General features: G+C 44.8%; 1 protein-coding gene across 3 annotated transcripts in view; it reads right to left on the bottom strand.

Annotated features, from left to right (window-relative positions):
- Nucleotides 1–24,942, bottom strand: part of EFR3B (EFR3 homolog B) — a 1,036,998-nt gene that overhangs the window by 163,690 nt on the left and 848,366 nt on the right. The gene's annotated exons all lie outside the window — the stretch shown is intronic.

Raw genomic sequence — 24,942 nt, 5'->3', positions numbered from 1 at the left:
CAGGGGTAAAGGAAGGGTGTTCCAAAGCTTAGCCGCAGTGTGTGAAAAAGAGCGGCCTCCCCAGCGGGCTTTCCTGATTCTGATCGAGGTAGCCAGTTGGAGGGTACCAGATCGGAGGGCGCGGGACGGGGCGTAGGGAGTGACCAAGGGCTGTAAGATTGCAGGGCCCAGGCGATAGAAGGCTTTGTGTAGAATACACATGGCCTTGAATTGAACTCTAGCCGCTATGGTGAGCCAGTGAAGCTCCCTTAGGGCATTCCTTGCTGACTGCCAGCGAGGAAGATTGTAGAGTAGACGGGCCGCACTGTTTTGGGTGACTTGGAGCTTCTGAGTGACAAAGGATGGGGCTCCCATATAGAGAGCATTCCCGTAGTCCAGGCGAGATAGTATAAGGGCCTGGACCAGGATCCTCCTTGCCTGAAATGGAAGCAGAGGGAGCACCTTCCGCAGCATCCTCATCAGTCCAAAACAGGTAGCTGCGGTTTTTGTGGCTTGGGCCGAAAAGTTCAAGGCTGTGTCAAACCAGATCCCCAAGCTTTTTATTTGGGGCTTGGGGACAGGGGGCGGGCCCAGACATGGTGGCCAGATGGATGTAAAGACAGAGGGAGAAGGATTACCCAATAAAATGACATCTGTCTTCTCCCCGTTAAGTTTTAAACAGGAAGATTGCATCCATCTGGCAACAGCCTCCAGACAGGGGCCTAAGGTGTTGGACGATCCCTCCGAGTGGTCTAACGAGACCACCAGTTGGGTATCGTCTGCGTAGGTGACAATACGCACACCGAAGGGATGGACTATCCTGTCTAGGGGTTCCATGTAGGTGTTAAACAGGGTGGGGCTCAGGGAGGAGCCCTGAGGAACCCCACACCTGAGTGGATGTTTAGGTGACACCACCTCACCCTCAAAGACCTGGAAGAAGCGGTCAGCCAGGAAGGATGTCAGCCATTCCAGGGCCGCGCCCGACACGCCCATGTCCGCCAGTCGTTGTAATAGCGTGACATGGTTTACCGTGTCGAACGCGGCGCTGAGGTCTAATAAGATGATGGCGACTTTTCCACCCCGGTCTAACACTGCTCTTGCCTCCTCTGTTACCACTAGGAGGGCGGTTTCAGTCCCATGTAAAGGGCGAAACCCTGTCTGAGAGGCACGCAGAAGGCTATTTGATTCCAAATAGTTCATCAAGATGTTATTTACGTGCCTCTCCAGCAGTTTGCTTAGCCAGGGGAGCAGGGAGACAGGACGGTAATTCGCCAAGTTGGACTGGTCAAGATAGGGCTTCTTCAACAAGGCCCTCACCATCGCACATTTCCATGACGGAGGTACGGCTTTAGAGGAGATGGAAGTGTTGAGCACGTCCAATATGACCGGGCGGATCACGTCCATAGCCTTGCTGAGGGTCTGACGGGGTGCTGGGTCATTGGGGGAGCCAGAGGTAGTTTTGGAAATAAGTCTGTCTAGGACCGGAAAATCCAAGAGTGGGATTGTGTCAAGCCTACAGGGGATAGAGGCCTCAGAGGCTGTGGAGACGAGGGGTTCCGGATCGTTGTTGACATTCCCAAAAGAGGAGTATATCGTCTGGATTTTTCCAGAAAAGAAAGCAGCCAAATCATTGCAGCGGTTTTGGGCACCGTCCGCAGAGGGGCATTCTCCAGGAGGGGAAATGATTGATTTAACAATTTTGAAAATTTCCCTTGGGGCATTGGCGGCTGTGTTAATTTTGCTACCGTAAAAAGAAGCTTGTGCCGCCTTTAACTCCAGTTTATAGAGCCTAATGGCCGCTCTATATTCATCCTTCCTAAGTTTGGAGTAGTCCTGTCTCCAGGCTCTTTCGTATTTACGACAGGCTAATTTCATGGTCTTGAGAGTGGGAGTGAACCATGGGGCCGCTTTAGGTCTTTTTTGGGGTTACTAGCCTGTACAGGGAGTACCCTGTCGAGTGTGGAGGTGATCCAATCATCAAAGTTGTTGGCTGCTGTGTTGGCATTCAGTGTCTTCCTAGGTTTATCTCTAACTAGGGCAGCTTCCCAATCCGGGAGGGGGAGAGAGGACCATTTCCTACCTCGATGTGTAACGAGGCCGTGGGTGAGGGGAGGGGGGTTTGTACGCCAGATAAAAGGAATCAAGAAGTGATCCGTCCAAGGTAATGGAATAGGGGGCTCAACTATGAGAACATCAATATTGCTGTAAATATGGTCAAGCAGGTGGCCTCTGTTGTGGGTTACATGGAACCCCTTTTGATGTAAATCCAGCGCTTGAAGGTTGGTACAAAGAGTGTTGGCTGCAGTATCGTGAGGATCATCTAGATGCAAGTTGAGATCCCCCAACAAGGTGAAATTAGGTGAGGATAGCACGATACTTGCAGTAAGATCCGTAATTTTCGTGATGAAATTATTAAGAGCGCCAGGAGGACGGTAGGCTAGGATGCCAGAGAAGGTGGTAGTGGGGGAGAATTCTAGCGAAAAGTGTAGACTTTCGCAGGTTGCTGAAGTGGTGGGGGTGACTCGGCATTTGTAGCTGTCACGATAAACGACGGCCACTCCCCCGCCTCTCCCAGTCTGGCGATCCAGTCTCTTTAACGTAAATCCTTGTGGAATCGCCCAGACAATAGCTGGATCCTTGTCTGTATCTAGCCAGGTTTCCGTTAGGAAAAGAGCGTGGGGGTTAAGTTCTTCAATCAATGAGTGTAGTTCGGTGTGATGTTTGCAGACGGACCTACAATTTAGAAGAAACATTTTCCATTCATGAATAAAAGATAAAGGGCAATATGTTACAAATGCAGTGTATACGCAAGCCTACATGCAGTGTATACACAAGCTGCGACTCCATGCTCCTGTAATCTGGCAGGGCTGCAGGTCACTTTTAAGGCTAATTCTAATTCTACTCTCATTTGCATAAGGGAATTCGAAGAACTATCATTTAGTGCAGACTTGTCACAGTAGTGAGCACTGAGTGAAAGGGATATCGATTTATTGATTGATTAAAATGCTGGACAAGTTATTTCATTGGTATCTTCTGATATAACAATTGTAAGCTATATCAAGATATTTCAATTCACAGATCCGAACAGTACTTTGAGGAAGAATGCTGCTAAATAATATAACCTTGACTCTGACAGGGGGATGCACTTGAGCTGTACAACACTGAAATGTACCTACTCATTGAGACGTTTGGGAGGTACATCTATACATCTAGATTTCCTTGCAAGCGAAATATGTTGGTAGAGATTTATTTTTTATGTCTTATACTGGCTAAAATGGGACAATGTATTATGTGTAGCAAGATGTCCACTCTTCACAAGTATGTGTTATTACTTCCGCCTGGTCTTCCTTTAAGGAGGAAACCTATTGGAGTACAAAATGCCCTGCTAGTCGCAGCAGCTCCATCTATCACATACCCTTACATATGAGACTCCACACATGTATTTTGCATATTCAATGACAAGGTTGTGAAGTTAGGGCGGTGTAAAACTAGCTGTTAACGTTGTGCCATCTTATGGATTTGTAGGGCTCTGAGCAAGACATTTTTGAACTCTTTGCTCAGAAACTTTACATGTATTATCCATTTTCAGTTACATCAAGCCCTCATGATGCCAAATAATATTGACTTTTATGTTATGTGTTATATGTAAGAATTTATACATAAATAGATGAGTGGGCTATATTGAGGGGCAAGGTAGAAAGAGAAAGGTAAGTTAAAGAGGAATACAGGTGTAGATGGTTAGAAAGGTGGGGTAATGAAAGAAGTTTAGAGAGATGTAAAGCAGAGAGAGTGATGGTTTAGAGAGGGGGGGTGAGGCAAAGAGAATAATGAGGAAGGGAGAACAGTATAGCGAAAGGGGCAGTGCTTAATATGAGCCAGTAATTTCCAGTGCTCAGCACTGACATTTAATTGTCAACACATGCACTTATGACAGTCTACCATATGGCAGCACTGTTCATCTAAATTAGAGATGAACACAACACTAGTTGTTTACTAATTAAATATACAATAAAATGACTAATACCTGCAGGGCATGCCAATCCTACAGCTGTGGTGGCATGGAATAGTCAGAATTGCCCCCAAATGCTGGAATAACCTGCCACTGGAACTTCGGCTGGAGTCTTCCGAAATCCAGTTTAGAAAAAAACTTAAAACGTATCTGTTTCTGTAGATAGCTTGGTTGGGAGGAGGGGGGACAGTCACTCCACTTGTCATAGCGCGGGGACACGCCAGTGGCGTAACCAGGCGCTTAATAAATGTCCAATAATAATAATAATAATAATAATAATTGTCACAGCTCTGTTGGTTCAGAGATGGACAGCACATGACAGGGGACATGGGTGGTGGAAGCTGCAGTGGCCTCCTGACGTGGGCCCTGGCACTTATTTATTCATTTATTTTACAAATTAAGGACTGGAAAGTGGTGAAGGAGAGAAGATGTGTTGAGTGAAAAGAGGTGAAGCAGACTGGCACAGATGAGGTGGAAAGGTGACTGCTGAGGAAGAGAGATTGAGATGAGCTAGAGAGATGCTTATAAAGAGATGGGTTAAGAGGGAGGGGAGGTAGAGAATTTAAATTTGAAATTAAGGAGTTACATAGATTAGATACAAGAGGAGGTGAGGTGAGGCATAGAAAAAGAGGTAAAGAAAGAAGTAGTGACATTCAGGAAAGTTAGTTTAAGGTGTGAGGTAGAGGGACTAGAGTTAGAAAGAGAGGTGTGCAAGGGAGAAGCAAGTCCGCGAAAGAACGATGAAGTGAAATTAAGGTTAAGTTTTAAGAGGGAGGTGGGTATGGAGAAATTAGGATTTGAGATAGAGGTGAGGTAGACTTTGGTGAAAAAAGCAGAGAAAGGTGGGATATACAAAATTGATGATGAAACTGAGGTGAAGTAGATGAAAGAGTGATACTAGAGTGAGAGATGCAAACAGACCAGTGAAGTGTAGAGAGACTGTGAGATAGAAAGAGTTGAGATAGCAAGAGGAGGTACACATGTAGAGATAAACATACAATGCAATAGAGATTTGAGAGGCCAGTTAGACGGAGGTGAGGTAGCGAGAGAAGAGACAGAAACATGGATATAGATACATAGAGATGTAGAGTTAACTACAGAAAAGTAAAGCGCTAAGGTGGGTAGCAGAGATTTTTTTTAAAAATAATTTTAGTTGTAGTTTTTAACAAACAGAGTAGTGGTCATTGAAGTACAAGTATCAGATGCACAGTATCAGGGACGCTGTAGGAATCTACCTCTCACAAACATAATACGGGTAACAATGAGGGAATGAGCAACATTACACTTGTAACACGGAATCAGGAGTAGATCTTTCAACTGTCATACACTTATTTACTGCTCTCTGTTCACTTTGCTGTCCCCGCCAGATGTATCCCCATTCATCTCTGACTCATACTGATCGTCACCGGCATTGTCTGAGTTCAGGGCAGAGTTATACAATTCCCGCCACTGAGTCGGATCCGCCTTCAACTTGTCATCACTACGGTTTAGTTTCATATGGGCTTCTTTCGCTAGAGTCCACTCTCGCACATCCTTAAGCCATGCTGCTATGTTTGGGTCTCTCTGCCCCATACAGCTGATGGCCACCATACCTTCAGCTAACACTAACATTAGTTGTAACAACTTGAATGCCATTTTTCGCTTCCTGGGTTTTACTACGTGGCCCAGAAGGCATTGTAATGGCTCCTCCACTATACGAAGACCTGTACTCTCCCGTACCCTCGCCACAACCCGAGACCAAAACTGCTGCAGACCAGGGCATCTCCAAGCTAAATGTAAGAAGTCTGCCTCCTTCTCATCCCATTTGGGGCAAGTATCGGCTCAGGTTAGGGAGCTGCCCCATAGCCTCAAAGGTGTAAGATAGGTGCGGTGCAAAAAGTTATAATGAATCAGTAAGAATTGCGCGATACAGGATTCTCTGTGTGTAAGCGTGCTTATGGTTGCTCAAGTCTTGTCATCCATTTGCCCATCTAGGTCTACATTCCAAGCTGCTTGTGCCCGAGGAGGAGGGCCAGCCGAGATCATCCTCATGACCACAGGAGAGAAATCAGCCTGTGCCCAGAGCCACATGTGAGCAGTATGTCCAATGTGTGGGTTGTTTGCGGTATGTTAGGGTACGTGGCCAGGTTATCCTAGCAATTTTCATCAGCCCAGTTTAGTGTAGGTAATGTCCCTGTCCCAATGCAAAGTGATTGCACGCCTGCTCATATGAGATGAATGTTTTATTTGGGTAGAGGTCTGCCAGGACGTCTCCTCCTCTTTCCACGCCATAGTCTTATTTCCCTTAGAGGGGCAAGTATCCATTTAAGGGGGCTCCACATGGAACGGGCATGTCTCAGTATCTGCTCCAAGTATGGTTGCGATACATTTGTGGTGTGACGTACTATAAAGGGCAGATCGTCTGAGACCCCTCTGCCCTGCATCAGTACAACCGGGAGTATGTCCGGGTAGGAGGCATTTTTCCCAGTTGTCTCTGTCCTCTAACCAATGAGATGAATGCTGTAGCTGCGCCTCGAAAGTATAATATAAGTCCACTCCTAGAGCCTCTAGTCCGTTCTCCTCATACTGACATGTCAGTGTGCTCAGTTCCACTCTGCTGCGCCGCCCCGCCCCGCCCATAGCAAAGAGACGAGTATGGAGTTCAGCTGCTTGATAACCCAGTTGGGAACCGGGCACAGTGAGTTTTGTAGCACATAAAGGCAGCGTGGCAGCATCACCATTTTGGACACTGTTGGCCAGCTTATCAAGGAGAGTGGCAGTGACTTTCAAAAGGTCACAGAGTGTTGCAGAGCATCTATACACACTTCTATATTTAGATGTATTCACAGAGCGTTATCAAGAACTATCTGAATTCCTAGGTACCGAAAATGAGCCCATTCCCATCTTATCCCAAGGCCGGAGAGACTCTCCGGAGGCAATGTGGCCATGCGTGCCAGTGGAAAGATCAAGGATTTGCATCACTTAAGTCGCAACCTTGAGACCTCTTCGAACTCTTCAAGATGTTGCAAGAGCCTAGGCAGGCCAAACGGAGAGAAGCTATATAAAAGAGAGTGTCATACGCGTATAGGGAGATCAAACAGGTTGTGTCTCCTACCTGTATACCCCACTGCCCCATCCCCTCACATCTGCACCGCCAAAGGTTTGATGGACATGGCAAAGAGCAGGGTCGAAAGCTGGCATCCCTGACATGTTCCCCGCTCCAATGCCCATTCCTGCCAACACTTTACATAGTACTTTAGCATCTATGTTAATTATAGTGAGAGGGTGATAGGAAGCAGGATCCAAGCTGTCCCCTCGTGGTTTGAATATCATACAGATCTCTCCCTGTCTCATGGTGGGGGGGCACAATTCCACAATATAAACCTGTAGTAGTACCTGGATCACAGTGGCAGTGTACGCCCAATAGAATTCAGGTGAGAACCCGTCTCCTCCAGGGACCTTGGCCCCCAGGAGCATCAGTAATGCGGGTAGCAAAGGTTAAGTGACAATAGAAGCATGAGACAGAAAGATATGTAAAACAGAGAAAGACACTTAAAGGGTGGTGGAGTGAGATGAGGTATCCAGAGAGAAGGTATATTGCAAACTGAGGTAGAGAGAATTGCAAGGATGATGAGATACAACAAGCTAGAAATGCACAGAATATGATAGATGAAGCAGGGAAAGGTGATGTAGAAAGAGAGAATAGAGGTAAACATAAGTTAACAAAGTGAGGAAGACAGAACAGAGCGAGGAAATGAAGGTTAAACAAGGAAGGGAGAGAAACAGGAGATATTAGAGCGAGACATAGCTGAGGTAGAGAAAGATGTATCTAGAAAGATTGAGTAGTCAATAAGAGATAGGTAGAGAGTTTTATGGCGTTTTAGATTCCAAATGTATTTTCCCCGATTCATGCCCTTTATATAGGTACAACGCACGTTGCCCTTATATAGGCATAGAAATCAAGCCCTTATTTAGGCATAGGCCATGCTACCCAAATACAGTCATGGCTACTTCCATCCGTTCACCAAACGTCACATTGATTTCTTGGAAAACCAGCTTAAGCCGTTAGGGACTTCCCCTTGCTTGAATATTGATTTCTCCATGAACTCAGTTACTTTACATTGAACAACTATTCCCTAGGAGTTCATTCATGACATTCATATGCCCAACTTTACTTCAAACATGGCATTCCTAAACACCTTTAAGGTATAAATATACCTTTATTTGCTAAGGCAAAGCACGGTGGTTCGGAGCAGTTCGACAGCCTACCTGCCCGACGCAGCTCGCTACAGCAAGTGCCGAAAGAAGCCGACTCTCCAGCTGATGCACTGATCAGGAAGCTGTCCTCCTCTGCTGAGAAATCCAGCTCCAGTGTTTCTGACTCCCCTTGCGGTGTGTTGGGAAATTGAGTCCCGAAACAGACATACCAGACCTCCTTCATTCTAAGGTATGGAGCAGATTAGAACCCAGAGAAACCTTTGGTAGATTCTTGGCAAAACTAAACATATGCTAAAGACCATACTTACTTCTTCCCTCGTACTAGACTTAGATTAGGTACATTGGGGTAGGCGTATTTTAGAAGCACCAGTTGAGTATTTTTGCCTGTGGTATTTATGCATGTATTTTTCTATGGCTTAGAAACCATACAATGCTCATACAGTATTGTTTCATATTACTATTTACGCTGTACGCATTATACTTTGCATTCTGCCTAACAATTGTAGCAGTTCACCTCTCATGCATGAGAAAGAAGACTGTTCAATAAACCCTTTCTTTTGAAAACTCCTGTCTCACTATTTCTCTGTAACTCTGTAGAAATGAAGCATGCACGATTGACTGAGTGAAATACTTATCTATTGTTTCCACGACTCTGAAGATAGTTATTCTAGTCCTAGGGAAACAAAGTTGTCATGTTTATTCGGTTGTCAGAAACGAATCCCTTCTTGTGTATTCGAGAAAATTTCTAGTGACCTCTGAGCTAGCTGGCACTCACTATTAAGTTTAGTATATTCGATAGAGAGCTACTGACCTAAGTCCTACGTCATATCTATAGGATATACTATTCCAATGTGCAGAGCCTATTAGGAAAATCGGAACTACACTACATGGCCCCCAATGTTTGGTAAGGCACTAATTTAACGCTAGATACTAAAGTAACTCAGTCGTGCTTTTCTCAGAGACCCCTTTCTCTGTAATACTCCAATAGACGTCTGGAGTGGGAAATGGGGTAATATCCGCCACATCTGAGTAGGACGAAAAATTCGCTGTATTAGCTTTTTGGTTTATTCAACATTGAAGGATACAGTGTTCCACAATATTGTGCACCTTATCTTTGTTTCCTTGAAACTTGTTCTGCAATTTTTATTTCACAATGACCAAAAGCGAGGATAACAACTCGACTGGGCCTGCAGGCGTAAACGCCGGACCAGCTTTCAACATAACAGGTTTCCAAGAAACTGACGAGGATGCTGTAAGCATTCCTGTAAATTTAAGGAAAGCCATCACTATAAAACTTATAAAAAATGGCCAATCAGCAAGAGGTGGTAGGATAGTTTTTGAGATGGAGGCACATGAATATCACCAGACAGAGGTATTCTATTCATGGATAGTTTTCCCTGAAGCAGATCCAAGAACACATGTGTTTTACGTCAACAAGGAAGATGAACCACCAACGGAATACATTCCTTTTGAAGACAATGAAATTCCACTAACACACCAAGAGCATGTGCTCTGGTTTAAAGGCGCCCTAAAACATATAAATCACATTATCAGGCTCGGTCCACTAGGTAGACCAGGAGCAACATGGCCGGTCTTAGCCAGCTATACAACACATCCTGAAATTAGTGAAATGACAGATGTGGAACTACGAGCTCAACTCAAAGAGCTAATCAAAATCTATAGACAATTGGATCAATATGTCATGCGGACTCCTACAGTCCAACCAGCAATAATGATTCCAAAACATCCCCCTCATCAGGGGAACACAAATAAAATTACACCTCAGACTCTACATTAAGTCGTTGGTAAATAACCCACATAAATATAACAAATTCCATTCTGGATAGCTCTTATAATTACTCAAATCGAAGCCGTATTTCCTAATACTAACCCTCATGAGAAACACAGAATATTAACAATCTGTTTACCGATGGGGATCGCACCACATCTGGAGGAATGCAACACCTGGGGTACAGTCTTTGCTGCAATCTAAACTAAAACACATGGTGTTCTATCTATGGCGGTAATACCAGACGTCCTGAAACAAATTCAAAATGAATACGGGGCAGAGCCTGCTTTAAACTTAGGTATGAAACAACTGAAAGATTTCAAACAGGTCTTACCAATAATATTAGCTAATATTAAAGGTGAAGCAGCATCCGTGGTTGATGTAACTGAGCAACCACAAGAATTGGCCAGAATAATTGAAAAATCCTATGAAGAATTAGGCAGAGACAGGCTGGGAGGGAAACAAGTGAAACCCCAACAGTCTGAAAGTCTTGACTAAAAACACTTCTACTCCTTCTAAAAAGAAGTGGGAGAACACTAAACAAACTTCTAAAGAGAAGCGTTATCATTCCAGGGGCAGATCTCCTCAAAAGGAGCCCTCTGAAAGGAGGTATAACCTCAGGAATAGGGATAATTTGAGAAAACCTGATAGGTATCAAGATACTGATACACGTTCCTCTCGTACTTTGCAGACTTTGTCACAGAAATAAGAAAGACGAGGACAGTCAGAACACAAGGAAGAACGTGTGAAGTCTAAAGACGACTAACAGGTTTAGAAAAACAAGAAACCTCAATTCACCAAGAAGAAGGTAGCAGGTCTAAAGATCAGACATGCAGAGGATCTTGAGAACACAATTCAAAGACGGGGAATGGGCTCAGACAATGTTGGACAGCACAGCAGAAGTCACCATAGCTTGCAAGAACTTGAAGGATCATCTGGAGACAGTAGACTTGAATGAATACAATTCAAGTCAAATACCAGGGTTAGTAGTCCACATAAGTTATATGAAGTGACTCTCCGGAAGGAGGGAGACATTGTCCACATAAGTTATATGAAGTAACTCCCGGGATTGAGGGAGAAATACCAAGAAAAGTGAGAGCACTCTTTTGGGAGTGACTCTCTCAGGGTTATGACATTCTACTCGCTGAACAGGACCGGCCACCAGAATTTTCAGGGAGTGCCCACATGGCGAAGACATCAGTATGCCAGCCTTCTCCAACCACATTCCAATTGATTTAAAATATACATATGCCAGGAAATGGGCAGTTGCCCAGGCTCCTGCATTATACAAAAATCATTTAGGACGGGATGAGGACTCTCCTCACCATAAAGTCCAGTTGAAAACTCAACCAACTGCACAAAGGCAGTTTCAAGTTAAGCAAGAAGGTAAAAAACAGGTAAGGAAGATATTAGATCAACTTGAATAACAAGGGGTGATTGAAACATACAACTCGTCCATGAACAAGCCTTTGTTTCCTGTCTCCAAACCAGACAATATATATCGTCTAGTATTGGATTACAGACACTTAAACTCCTGTTGCAAAACATTTGCAGTACAAAATGCACACAGTGCAGCATTAGTGAATAACGTTGTGCGAAAAAAGTACAAAACAACTTTAGATATTTCTAAAGTGGAGTGGTGTGGCTCACTGGTTAGAGGCGGCAGACCCGGAAGCAGAGGACGGTCCGGGACCACGGTTCAATCCCAGACGCGGCAGGGTCGTGAACCAGGGTCAGCGGACTCGATAATTCTTGCCTTGGTGCCTACTCTAACCAGGGTCTTTTAAACAAGACAGGAGTATAACCCATAGACCAAGATCAGGACTGGGTAGATAAGGTGCAATTAAGAAACAATGTCCTGAAAGGTAATAGTCAATAGACAATTAATCATAGCATGCACATAGCATTACTTGGGTGGACAAGAAGGAGGTAACTCATAGTTTTTTTTCAAAAGGAAGTTATTCAGCTTTATGTGGAGACATTCATTTCATGGTCGGATACAGTTAGAAAAACAGCACTGCATAGAATGTAATGACAACCACATTGGACTTGGTGCAACAAACGTGAATAAATAGTGCAGGTGGCGACGCAAGTGAAAAGAAAACAGCGTAGTCGGCGCACTGTGCGAGTGGTGCAAGCTATTTACAGTGGGTGGCTAGAACGGCGCATGTGACATTGTGATATCACAGTGTGCAGAGTACATTTTGGTCAGGTCTAGAGCCACTAAGGAGAAGTGCGCCTATTAGTCAGGCTGTTGGGTCGACGGCGTTTCGATCCAGAAAAATTAGGATCATCATCATCAGGACTGGTTGTCTGAATTAGGAAGTGCTTAATAGGATCCCAGAGAATATGAGTCCTAAAGGTTGATTGGAGATAACTAGGTGTGAGGCAGCTTGGTGAATCACCGGTAATTTGGTGTCATCGCTAATGGACCAGGCCGTGATTCATGTCTTTTGAAGGTGGTCCCTTGCTCGTTGCCGAAGAAACAGTGTTCTCTGGCTTTGTAGGTTGACCTTGTTCCGTTAATTAGTTGGTGGCAGGTTCTGCATTATGCCGGCCGAAAGTGAATAATCACATTGGCGGTCGGCGCTCAATCAAGCGGCGCGACCGTGATTATGACACCAAATTACCGGTGAAAGTATATGCAAGGAAGGAGGGGGTATCCCCGACTAGAGTTCCTAATTCGGGATAGGTACAATATTTGGAAAAAAGGTTAATTAGGAACTGGTTTAACTAAAGGACAAAACCTGACAAGGGACAGCAATGACTATAGGGAAACAAAGTGCATGGTACAAAAATATAGACTTTATTTAATTAGATTATGACAATTTGTTTATAGTTAATATAGAAACACTTTAACTTTGTTGCGAGTTTTTCTGTGTGCGTGCCTCCACTATACATGTGATGGTTAATCTACATATATATATACACATAGTTTGGTTCTTGGTGCAGTTCAATACATTTCAAAGGAAATCATGATTTGAGAACTGTATGGAAGCTTGTTTAAACACACTATACATAAAAACATGGCTAAATATAACAACTACGTGCGTTTCGGCTGAGGGCCTTCATCAGGGAGCCATGTGAATGTCCAGGTGAACCTGGATGGAAATGGTGCAGATTCTCACAGGAAAGGGGGTCAAATTTGTCTGGAAAGCAGGACTGTCTGTCTGGAGATGCTTTATTGAATGTTTTACTCGTTCTTCCTTAATGGGGTTTTCTGGTATCTCTAGATCCAGTTGGGTTTGAGGACTGTCGAATTAATCCTGCACAATTAGAGGGCTGCGAGCTCCTGTCGCCAATGAGGTGATGTGGGGAAAATCTTTTGGATTGTGTCCACTAGTTCTCCGATTGGGGGTCTGTGGGCGTCTCTGCGAGCGCTGACATTTACCGGACGGATGCCGTCATGGCGGTGAATGGTACGGAAAGGTTCTGATAGGAGGATTCCGTTCGTCTTCCGATGAGGGGATCTGGCGACGTCTTTGTGGATAAGACCGGGTGTGATCCACAAAGACGTCGCCAGATCCCCTCATCGGAAGACGAACGGAATCCTCCTATCAGAACCTTTCCGTACCATTCACCGCCATGACGGCATCCGTCCGGTAAATGTCAGCGCTCGCAGAGACGCCCACAGACCCCCAATCGGAGAACTAGTGGACACAATCCAAAAGATTTTCCCCACATCACCTCATTGGCGACAGGAGCTCGCAGCCCTCTAATTGTGCAGGATTAATTCGACAGTCCTCAAACCCAACTGGATCTACAGATACCAGAAAACCCCATTAAGGAAGAACGAGTAAAACATTCAATAAAGCATCTCCAGACAGACAGTCCTGCTTTCCAGACAAATTTAACCCCCTTTCCTGTGAGAATCTGCACCATTTCCATCCAGGTTCACCTGGACATTCACATGGCTCCCTGATGAAGGCCCTCAGCCGAAACGCGCGTAGTTGTTATATTTAGCCATGTTTTTATGTATAGTGTGTTGAAACAAGCTTCCATACAGTTCTCAAATCATGATTTCCTTTGAAATGTATTGAACTGCACCAAGAACCAAACTATGTGTATATATATGTAGATTAACCATCACATGTATAGTGGAGGCACGCACACAGAAAAACTCGCAACAAAGTTAAAGTGTTTTTATATTAACTATAAACAAATTGTCATAATCTAATTAAATAAAGTCTATATTTTTGTACCATGCACTTTGTTTCCCTATAGTCATTGCTGTCCCTGGTCAGGTTTTGTCCTTTAGTTAAACCAGTTCCTAATTAACCTTTTTTCCAAATACCAAATTACCGGTGATTCACCAAGCTGCCTCACACCTAATTATCTCCAATCAACCTTTAGGACTCATATTCTCTGGGATCCTATTAAGCACTTCCTAATTCAGACAACCAGTCCTGATGATGATCCTAATTTTTCTGGATCGAAACGCCGTCGACCCAACAGCCTGACTAATAGGCGCACTTCTCCTTAGTGGCTCCAGACTTGAACCAAAATTTACTCTGCACACTGTGATATCACAATGTCACATGCGCCGTTCTAGCCACCCACTGTAAATAGCTTGCACCACTCGCACAGTGCGCCGACTACGATGTTTTCTTTTCACTTGCGTCGCCACCTGCACTATTTATTCACGTTTGTTGCACCAAGTCCAATGTGGTTGTCATTACATTCTATGCAGTGCTGTTTTTCTAACTGTATCCGACCATGAAATGAATGTCTCCACATAAAGCTGAATAACTTCCTTTTGAAAAAAAAACTATGAGTTACCTCCTTCTTGTCCACCCAAGTAATGCTATGTGCATGCTATGATTAATTGTCTATTGACTTTTACCTTTCAGGACATTGTTTCTTAATTGCACCTACTCTAACCAGGGATCACACTCGGCAACTCTGGGCATTAGCTTGCCTCATCTCCACAACGGCCCCCCACAAACGCCGGGGATGCCTGGTTTCACCTTGGAGATACCCAGGAGGGAACATCTCACAGGGAAAGCCAGGACGGGTTCCCCAGCGGTCTATAGCGCCAGGACGCCTCCGGGTAGCAGTGCGCTTTACAAGACACACACATTTAACGGTTTCGTCTGTCAAAACATTGCACCAGAAAGTAGGTATTTGACTGCTTTCTCAATTACGGGGAAACAGCGTCACTTCTGTCGTCTCCATCAGGGATTCAAGAATAGTCCTGGTTTATTTTCAACAAGAGTAACACAGTTACTACAAACATATGATGATGAAGCATTGTCATATGTCAATGACATCTACCTGACAGATGTTGACTTGGACAGGCACTTGAACAGAGTGAACACCATCATACTTGGCTTCGCCTCTGAAGGGTACAAATTCAATTTTAGGAAATCAAGTATTGCTCACCTCAACGTCGTTTTCTTAGGATATGAGTTATCAAGTGAAGGCAAAAACCTGGCAGCCTTTTTTTAGAAAAGTGTGCGCTGCTCCAACCTCCAAATACGCAGAAAAACTTACAGTTGATTCTAGGTTTCCCGAATTTCGGAAGAACATACATTCTAAATTACGCAGAAGGGTTAAACCTCTCTACGAATTAATCAAATCTGATTTTAAAACCAATAATTGGACATAAAAACACACTGAAATTTTGCGTTCATTGCAAAGACATGTTAACAACAAAACATTTACAAACACGCGTAAACCTATGCAACTTAGTGATCCAAATCATTCCAGGACAATGCGGATTCACATACTTAACTTTTAACGAAGGTGAAAAAGTACCAATAGCTTACAAATCACACTTGTACACACAAGCAGACGGATACAATGGGTTAATTCTCTTGCTGCAACAGACGCTGAAAACGTTTTTGATTCATATCTGAAAACACAAGAACAAGAATATGAACAAGAATGTCCTCTGCCTACTGAAATTCTGCCTCTAGAGCAGTATGAATGTATAATTTATACTGACAGATCAGCACAGCCCGCTACGGGGGTATACAAGCTTATCGTGCTGCATGCGCGATCGTTAAAGGTCGTTGGCGAGATGGCAAATTCTGACCTATGGTCACCAAAACTCAATGGTACAGCAAAGCGAGCTGAACTACAAGCATTTCAGATGGCGCTTGAGAATATGGACCGCAAATTCTCCACACTCATAGTGTGCGATTCGTATTATTGTGTTCAATCACAATGAATACTTGCAAAACTGGATTCAGACTGGTTACAGAGATGCAAAAGATGGTACAATCAAGCATAAGTTGCCACTCAGGCAGTATTCGTGCCCCTTCACTCTTATCTCCACTGGTACTTCCAGAACAATCTTTGAGTCGTTAAAGACACCACAGGATTCCTGCTGGTTTGGACTTTCCTTCTTTTGATGGGGCTGGAAGGTTTGGGGGGGACTCGGGAGGGGTATTGGCTGAACTATTGTAACACCTCACTAGTTGTTATTGGGAGGGGTAACCAGCAACCACCAAAAACTGAACGGGCTTTGTGGCGCATCTCAAAGTGATAACAAGCTTTAGCATTCAGAGATGTGTGGGAAATATAGACTCCCACTGAGCTATCCTTCCAGGTGGAACCCTGGTCTATGTAAAGGTCGCATTCATTTTCTGTGATACACAGGGACATTTTAAAATACTAAGGAAGCAGTGTGAACACGTCACAGACTCAGCATTCCGGCTTAATTTGCATCAGGGGTGACCAGACGATTGAGTCCATTTGACTGGAACATTATGTCCTAGACCTGGAAGTTCAAGTTCCCATCTGTTGGATTGAATGAATGAATGAATGAAAGTGAATTTATAACAGCGCGATTGCTGCCCTGAGGCGTCCAAGCGCTAAAAAGGAACCAGTGAAGGATGAAGAGGTTGAGAACCAGAAGAAGAGGGAAAAAAAACTGAGTTAAGTTAAACAGAATTGAATAGGTGTGTTTTAATTGTTTACGGAAGGAAGCGAGATCAGGATTGGATCTCAGGTGAAACGGGAGGGAGTTCCAGATCTTGGCGGCGTTGAAGGCGTACGTACTTCCGCCAGTTCTAGACCTTTTGACTCTGGGGACTGCTGCCATGAAGGCCTGACTAGAGCGCAGATTTCTACCTGGGTGATACTGGCTTACTAGATCACGGGTGATTGGAGGACCCTAATCCCAGAAAGCCTGGTGGGCAATACACATTGCTTTAAAAAAGACTCTCTTACGCACTGGGAGCCAGTGAAGATTGGTCAGAGCCGCCTTTACTGACAATCTGCGAGGAATCTGCAGCAGAGTACGCGCGGCACAGTTTTGTACCAGCTGTAGTCTCTTTAAGGTGTACTCTGGTGCACCCAGATATAGGACGTTGTTGGAGTCCAGCCGTGATTGTATCAGGCCCTGTATGGCTATCTGCTTTGCCTCCATTGGGAGCAAAGGAAGAACTTTCTTCAGTGTCCTGAGTATTCCAAAGCAGGTGGCTGAAAGCTATGTGGCCTGGGTGTTGAGTGAGAGACTCCTGTCCAGCCATACCCCTAGGCTTTTGATGTTATCCTTCGGGGCCGGGGGGGGACCTAGACAGGGGGGCCACAATGAGTTGAAAAATGTGGGGTCGGCAGGGCCCAGGAGCATGAGCTCCGTTTTGTCACCATTAAGTTTGAATGATGACTGAGTCATCCAGGTCTTCACCTCCTCCAGACATTTGGTAAGTCCCCCTGATCGTGATTGAAGAGCCTCCTGCGCTAATGAGACCACCAGCTGGGTATCGTCCGCATAGGATATGATCTTGACTCCATACGGACGAACTACCTCAGCCAGTGGCCTCATATAGATGTTAAAAAGCGCAGGGCTTAATGAGGAGCCCTGCGGGACTCCGCACTTCAGGGGAATGCTAGAAGACACTGTCTGTCCATCAAACACTTGGAATGACCTGTTGCTCAAAAAGGATTTTAACCAGAGCCACGCCTTGCCCACAATGCCGACATTCGAAAGACGGTTCAGTAAGGTGGCATGACTGACCGTGTCGAATGCCGTACTGAGATCAAGGAGGATCACTGCCACTGATCCTACCTGATCAAGGATTTTCCTGGACTCCTCGATGACCATTAGGAGGGCGGATTCTGTTCCATGCTTAGGCCTGAACCCTGTCTGGGTGGTGTCTAGCAGCTGGTTATCCTCAAGGAAGCTGACCAGCTGGAGATTGACATACCTCTCCACGATCTTACTCACCCAGGGAAGCAGGGAAATCGGACGATAGTTCCCAAAATCCGATGGTTCCAGATTGGGCTTTTTTATCAGCGCTCGGACCATCGCCCGTTTCCAAGCAGAAGGGAAAATGCCCGAGGCAATGGAGGCATTTAGCAGGTCCCTAATGATCGGTAGGACAGTCTGAAAGACCAGCATCATGGCCTCAAGGGGTGCCGGATCAGATGGAGATCCGGATTTTACTTTCCGAGGATTCTGGGAGTTGTAGTCTTATCCTTACGGGGATTGGGCGGTGATGCCATCAGCTAGTTCTGGCTATTAAATCAACAACTTTGCATTTTGGGTTGTGTAGTTTGCATCCTACCATTCGACGTGTGAGGTAAATGTCAGCGCAGGCTGAAAGTGTCACGCAAGGCACGGGACTACTTAACAGCTGTAGGATTTTTGTTAATTTGAAGTGCAACCTGAAATGTGCAAATTTGCATTAATTTGCAAAATGCATGCCACCCGGGACTGAAACATAATTGCGCTGGTGGCATAGAGACATCTGCCGACACAAGAGTGGAGGAGGGTGGGGGGCGTACACTCATTTGCTTTGCAGACCGGTTTTACACAAGGGGCAAGCACCACTCAGCAAAGCTCTTTATCCCATACTTCTTTAGTTTCTACCGTTACACACTGCAGGACTAAAAGTACTAAAATGCAACGGGTAAATCAAACCTGGACGAAATGCAGCAGCTGAGAGGTGCTGCCCTCACTTGAACGCGGAGTCAAATGTAAACATGTGAACTATGGGGGCGTTTCTGTGATGAGTCATGAAAAGTGCCTGCCCTTATCCTTTCCCCTGTAGATGGGGTGCTGCCTGAGTGAAGGTGCTTGCTCTCATTAGCAGAAGAACATAGTCTGCTGTGGATAGCCCTAAATCCGGTGACAGGCTCTGGTACAGGCTATAATTAAAATGCAAACATCTGATTAACAGCTCAAGAATGTTGCAGTCGATGGTGCAATTTCCTGAGACGTAACATGCTGTCAGTTTCCCGTCTTCGCTCCTGATTAGCCTGGATTCCGTTGGTTTCTAGATTCAGGGTAGCTCTCTTCGCGAGGGACAAGTCAAATGACATTTTAATGCAGATGTCCATCCGAGTTAGCATTCAGCACAAACATTTTCTTCTAACCATGTGCAAACTATATAACCCCTTTAACTCTGTCGGATGCAATATCATTTTGCCTGTGGGACTTTGCTATCTACAATTTAATCTCTTCCACTGCTGTACTGCTATTTGATTCAGTCACCTCTCATTCCAATGTTTAAAATTACTCAGTCATGTGCAGTTGTGTTTAATGTGCAACTAACGCTTTTTAGCTAATTAGGATTATAAGCAATATCAATGAAATAATTCTGGATTCATTTGAACGTCTCATGATATTTATTGCCATGACAAATATATTTGAGAGTTACCAGTTACAAGCCGTCAAGAACATGCTACCACACATTCCTTTCATTGGAAACAAGCATTGGCATAGCCAATAGGTCTCGCCTTTGGGACCTTAAAAGTGTTTAGCTATACAATAGTTGATGTTGTTGCACCAAGGATATTGTGCTGGATAACTAAACACTTATAAGATCCCAAAGGCGAGTGCCAATGCTTGTTTTATTTCCTGCAGTGCGTCATCAATATGTTTGCCAAACAAGAGGTCGTCATCAAAAGGAATATCCAGGATTTTCGTCTGGATTTTAGGGCGAAAATTTGTGGATTTAAGCCAGCCCTGACGTCTAAGTGTAGCCGCTCCGGCGAGTTGACAGAATCCGAGAGACGCTATATCCATTGAGATATCTATGACTTTGGAAGCGGCTCTTTCACCCTCCGTGAGAATTTTTCTTGCCTCCATTTTCTTGTCATCAGGCAGATATTCTATATAGGGCGAGATGTCTGACCACAATTGTCGATCAGATCTGCCTAAAATGGCTAAACAATTCGTAGCCCGAACTGTAGCGCCTGCCATGGTGGTAAAGTGTTTGCCTATGTTGTCAAGGCGCCTTCCATCTTTGTCAGGAGGAGCTGTCATTGGAGTGGACGGATTCCAAGATTTTCTCTGCGCTGCCTGAGAGATAACGGAGGCTGCTTTAGGGTGACCTGAAAGGCAGGCAGGTGCATCATCTGGCGCTTTGCATTTTTTGTCAATCCTAGGGAGGATTGCAGGAATGGAGAATGGAGTTTTCATGATCTTTACTCCCTCTTCCCATATATGATCGATTATGGGGATAGAACGTGTAGACTTCCTGTTTAGATCTTTAAAATCATATGAAAAACACTCTGTCTTCTGTACTGGCATGGTCAGGTGAAACCTCGCAGATGCCCTTTCCATAATGGCATGGAAACCTCCTATGTCCTCAGGAGGAGAGTCTGCAGCTGGAGGAACCGGTGATGCTGGAGTCAGGGTCAGATATTCATCCCATTCATCTACGGTAGTGGGTGAATTAGGAATTTCTCCACCCTCTGCTACCGTGTACCCGTCTTCATCTTGCAGCTGTGAAGGCAATGCCACCTGGCGCTCAGAAACTGGCATTGCAGGTGTCACAGGTTGCATCTCTATAGGTGCAGAAGCTTGATGTGGAGCTGGAACTGGAGGAAAATGGCTATTATAGTCTTTCAACATTGCCGTAAGGTCTTTAAGCAAAGTTGCAGGCATTTGAACCACTGGCTCTTGATGGAACAATTCTTGAGGTCCTCTTAAAGACTCACATGGTTCATAGTATTCCTCCACTTCATCATCTTCTTGATATTTTATTTTGAGTTGTGAAGGGTCATGTGCCTGTCCATAGGGATCATCGTCATCTTCAGTTTCCTCCAAATAATGGCTAGGAGGTAAAGGTAAAATGTGTGACACATCCTGGTAAGATTGTCTGGTAGACGATAATTTAGAGCTCAAAATCGGTGTAAATTGTAAAGGCGTGGGTTTTTTATGCTTCAAAGTGGCAGAAATATATGTCGATGGTGATTCCTATTCTGCTGAGATGGCTGTAACAGACAGCATAGACGTCGTCGACGGAAAAGACACCGTCGACGATGTGGTTGTCGACGTCATGGTTGATGTGGTCGTCGACGGTGGACTCGCTGTCGAGGGTATAATCCTCGTCGACGGTATCGTCGTCGACGGTGGGCTACTCAACGGAACTTGAAGCATCGTCGATGGGATACTCGTCGACGATGGGAGAACCGTCGTCGACGTGATTAGAATCGTCGATGGCGTAGGGACACTCGTCGACAGCGCCGTCTACGGAGATTTCGTCGACGGTGTATTTTTCTTCGCCGCTGAAGATCCACTCACCTTCTGTGGCGATTTTCTCATCGACGAAGACGTTTTACATGTCAATGGAGAGTCCTGAAAGATTTAGAGGTAGTTTTCAGAGAAACCTTCCCCTTATCTCTAGATTTTATCTCAGAAGAGACTTTCTCTTTTTTAGAGGAAGAGTGACCCACCTCAGAAGAGGATGTTTTCAAGGTCTTACTGAGCTTCTCAGGAGTATCCCCAGATCTATCCCTCTTCTTGGATATGGGAGTGGACGCTTGAGGACTAATACTGCCTTCACCTTCAGATACCACCTCAGATGATGCCTTCAACTTCTCCAACCAAACCAGCAGGCGTCCTTCTCGATCCTTCAAGGTCTTGGCAGGAAAGGTTCTAAAGATCCTGCAGTCTACCCAGCAATCCTGCTGGGTACAGACAGTAAAAACATACCTTGTAGTCTCTTCTTCCCAAATGAAGAACAGGCCAAAAACAAACTTGTCTTGAAATCAGACATATTTTTTCTCACGAAGATAGGTTTAAGGAAAAAAACTGAGCAGAGCTCAGGGAGACTCCCTAACACACGAGGTGCGGTAGAAAATCTGAGGGTTTGCCTCTCTGTGGGGAAGGTTCTAGAGGGTGCTGCTGCCTGATTGGCTGGTTTCCAAGTTTGGTTCTTTTTAAGGAAAGACAAAGATAGGCTAATGTAGTGACTTTGCTATACACTATAGCCTATGGTATAATGTTATTAAAACTATAATGTATATGTTTTATTGTACAGCAAGACTCCCACCTCGTCGGCGGGGATGATTCTAAGCATGTGAATCTATGAAAGATACCCCAATACTGAATAACTGTGAAAACGCACTAAGCGGTTCTCTCCTTTGTCAGGGTATAAGCCTACACGGGACCTGCAATGGTTCCTCTAACAACTTATCCTGCCACCTGCAATGCTCTCCGGCTGCAGTGATTGATCCACTTTTTGGACAACTTTCAAATGGAAGTTACATTATGTTGAACGATCACAGCTGCTGTGGCATGTTGCCAGGAATACCATATCTAGTAACTGTGTCAGCCAGGGTCACTTGCTGTATGCAAGTATTGTTTCCTAAAACCAAGACAGACCGGGAGTCGCCTTTATGGCCTTCAATGAACATCTCTTCTATACAAATTGATACTTTAAGCAGAATGAAAGCCATTCTTTTGCAAAAAACTGTGCCACTGAGTTTGGCCAAAGAAACTTATAATCTGCAAGTCGCAAGGACTTCTGCAGAGATACATGCCCTCTTAACTACAAATTGCCCTATACATTTCTCAGAAATGTTGTCGTATCTTAAACATGTCTGATACGAGGGGTATTGTACATGTATTTAAGACCGTATTTTCTGGTCTGTTAGCACCTTTTGAAGCAGTCCTAGGAATATTTCCGAACTTCGTGCACTCTGCGTTTGGCGGATTGCCTCTCATTTTGGGACTTGCTGCAGGGATACTATTTTTGCTCCTACTGCTGCGATATGAAAAGTCAATTCACCAGCTAGATCCGGTTTTTACAAACATCCAGGAGGTAAAGAAAGAGGTGCCCAAACCAATGGGATGGACAGACCACTATCATATCAAATTGACCATGTCAGTCAAGGAAGCATCGTACAAAACCGAACCAACCCGCCGTCTAAAGAGACCATGGCACAAACTCTCCACCAGTGACCTCCACGTCACCCTCGGAGAATTCCATTGTGAGGCTAATCAGGACATTATTTTGACCTATGACCCTTTCAACAACTGGATTACTAGAGGACTAGATTCTCTCATCCCAGCCAAATGGACTAAAGGGCGCAGCTCCCCCTCCAACCCATGGTACAACGACACCCTTAAATCCATGCGTAAAGACTGCAAAAAAGCAGAGCGTCTCTGGGAAGGGAATACAATAATGAGGACAAAATCAACTACCTATACAAACAAAAACTTTACCACAAAGCCATTTGCGCCGCACGCGCCTCCTTCTACGCAGAAGAAATCAACTCGAGCTCAAATCCTGCTAAAATTGTGTCATGCCTGCCGTGTACATGAGAGCGGTGCACTTGCCAAAATCTAGATTTAATGGCAGTAGCCCGTTAAACGTTCCGTAATTCTGCCTGTTAAATAACGTGGTTGGCACTGGTTGGCAAATCCAGTGACATGAGTCAGGGAGCATGCGTAGTTACCACGCATGCGCTGAGGTATAGCGTTTCAGGCCTTAAACCCGCCCGGACCTGAAGGAAGTGCTTCGCGTTTAGCCAGTTTGTTTTCCCTACTCGTTCCGGGTTCACATCGGCGTCTGAGGAGCTAGTTGTTCGTGGCGGTTGGAGTTCGTCTCTTCAGGCGGTTGCGGGTTCGTCATTGTGCGTGTAAGTTCTTAGAAGCAGCTTGCTTCCAGAGTCTTTGTTCTGTTTTCGTTTTTTCCGTTACTTTGTTTTACCGCGGAGTATATGTGCGGTTAGCTTTAGAGTTGGGTTTCCGACTTTCCTAGTTTGTGCAGGGGGTTTTACTGTGGTCGGAGTGGTTCTACAGGTTGATAGAATCAACGTTCATGGTGATCGGTTTTGGAGATATTCACAGAGCGCTTACATGGTTTAATTGGTGAGTGCTTCTTCTAGAAGAGATATTCTATGTAGGGCATAGAGCACGCTTTACATATTGTGTTATTTTATGTTTAGATTACAAATACATGTACGACGCATATCCAGTCAAGCTACAGAGTTCCAGACATCTTCCTTGCTTTCCTTATCATTTTTCCCAGTATTCCACAAGGTAACAGAGTACGTGACACTCACTACATTGAGGTTATTGAGGGAAGGAATAGTTTTCACTTACTTTTCTTATGTCTTACTGCAGTGCCATAACAGAAGATAAGAACATCCTCTGAGTGGAAGAAGACTGAGAAGTGCCATTTTTTTTCTCCCCTTCCTACCCTTGTTTTGTTCCCCTGTGTTCTCCTTGGATACTTTTCGGATGTTAGCGTTCATTCGTGGCGCCCGGGAGGTGACGGGGGAAAACAGGGTGTAAAGCTTCGTGACTCCAGGACACTTCTGAGACAAAGAAGGTGCGTGCCTGACAAATTGTCTTCAAACTGGTACAAGAACTGCAGAGTAGCAAATCTCCTTCTCCCAGCATCTCCTCTGTGCAGCAATGTGAGGACCTTGCTACTTTCTTTGTAGAGAAAGTACAAAGAATATACAGATCTTTCCCTCAGCACTCCCCCAATCCGGCCAACCCCACCAATCCCACTACCAATGGCACCATCATGACACACAACCCAGACATCTCATATGACAACCTCACCAAACTATGTAGGAAAGTCAAATCAGGCTCCCCTGCAAACCCCATGAGGCCTACCCAATTTATGGAATCACTCGATTTTTTTCTGCCTTCTCTGGCCTCCATACTGAATCTCTCCTTCTCATCAGCTAGTGTCCCGACAGCATGGAAACAAGCATGGGTTTCACCTATCATCAAGAAACCCACCCTAGACCAGTCCAAACTGGAAAATTT

The sequence above is a fragment of the Lissotriton vulgaris genome, chromosome 6, assembly GCF_964263255.1.
Source record: "Lissotriton vulgaris chromosome 6, aLisVul1.2, whole genome shotgun sequence".
Taxonomy (NCBI): domain Eukaryota; kingdom Metazoa; phylum Chordata; class Amphibia; order Caudata; family Salamandridae; genus Lissotriton; species Lissotriton vulgaris.
Note: the sequence above shows the minus strand (reverse complement) of the source record. Positions and strands in the feature narration are given on the sequence as shown.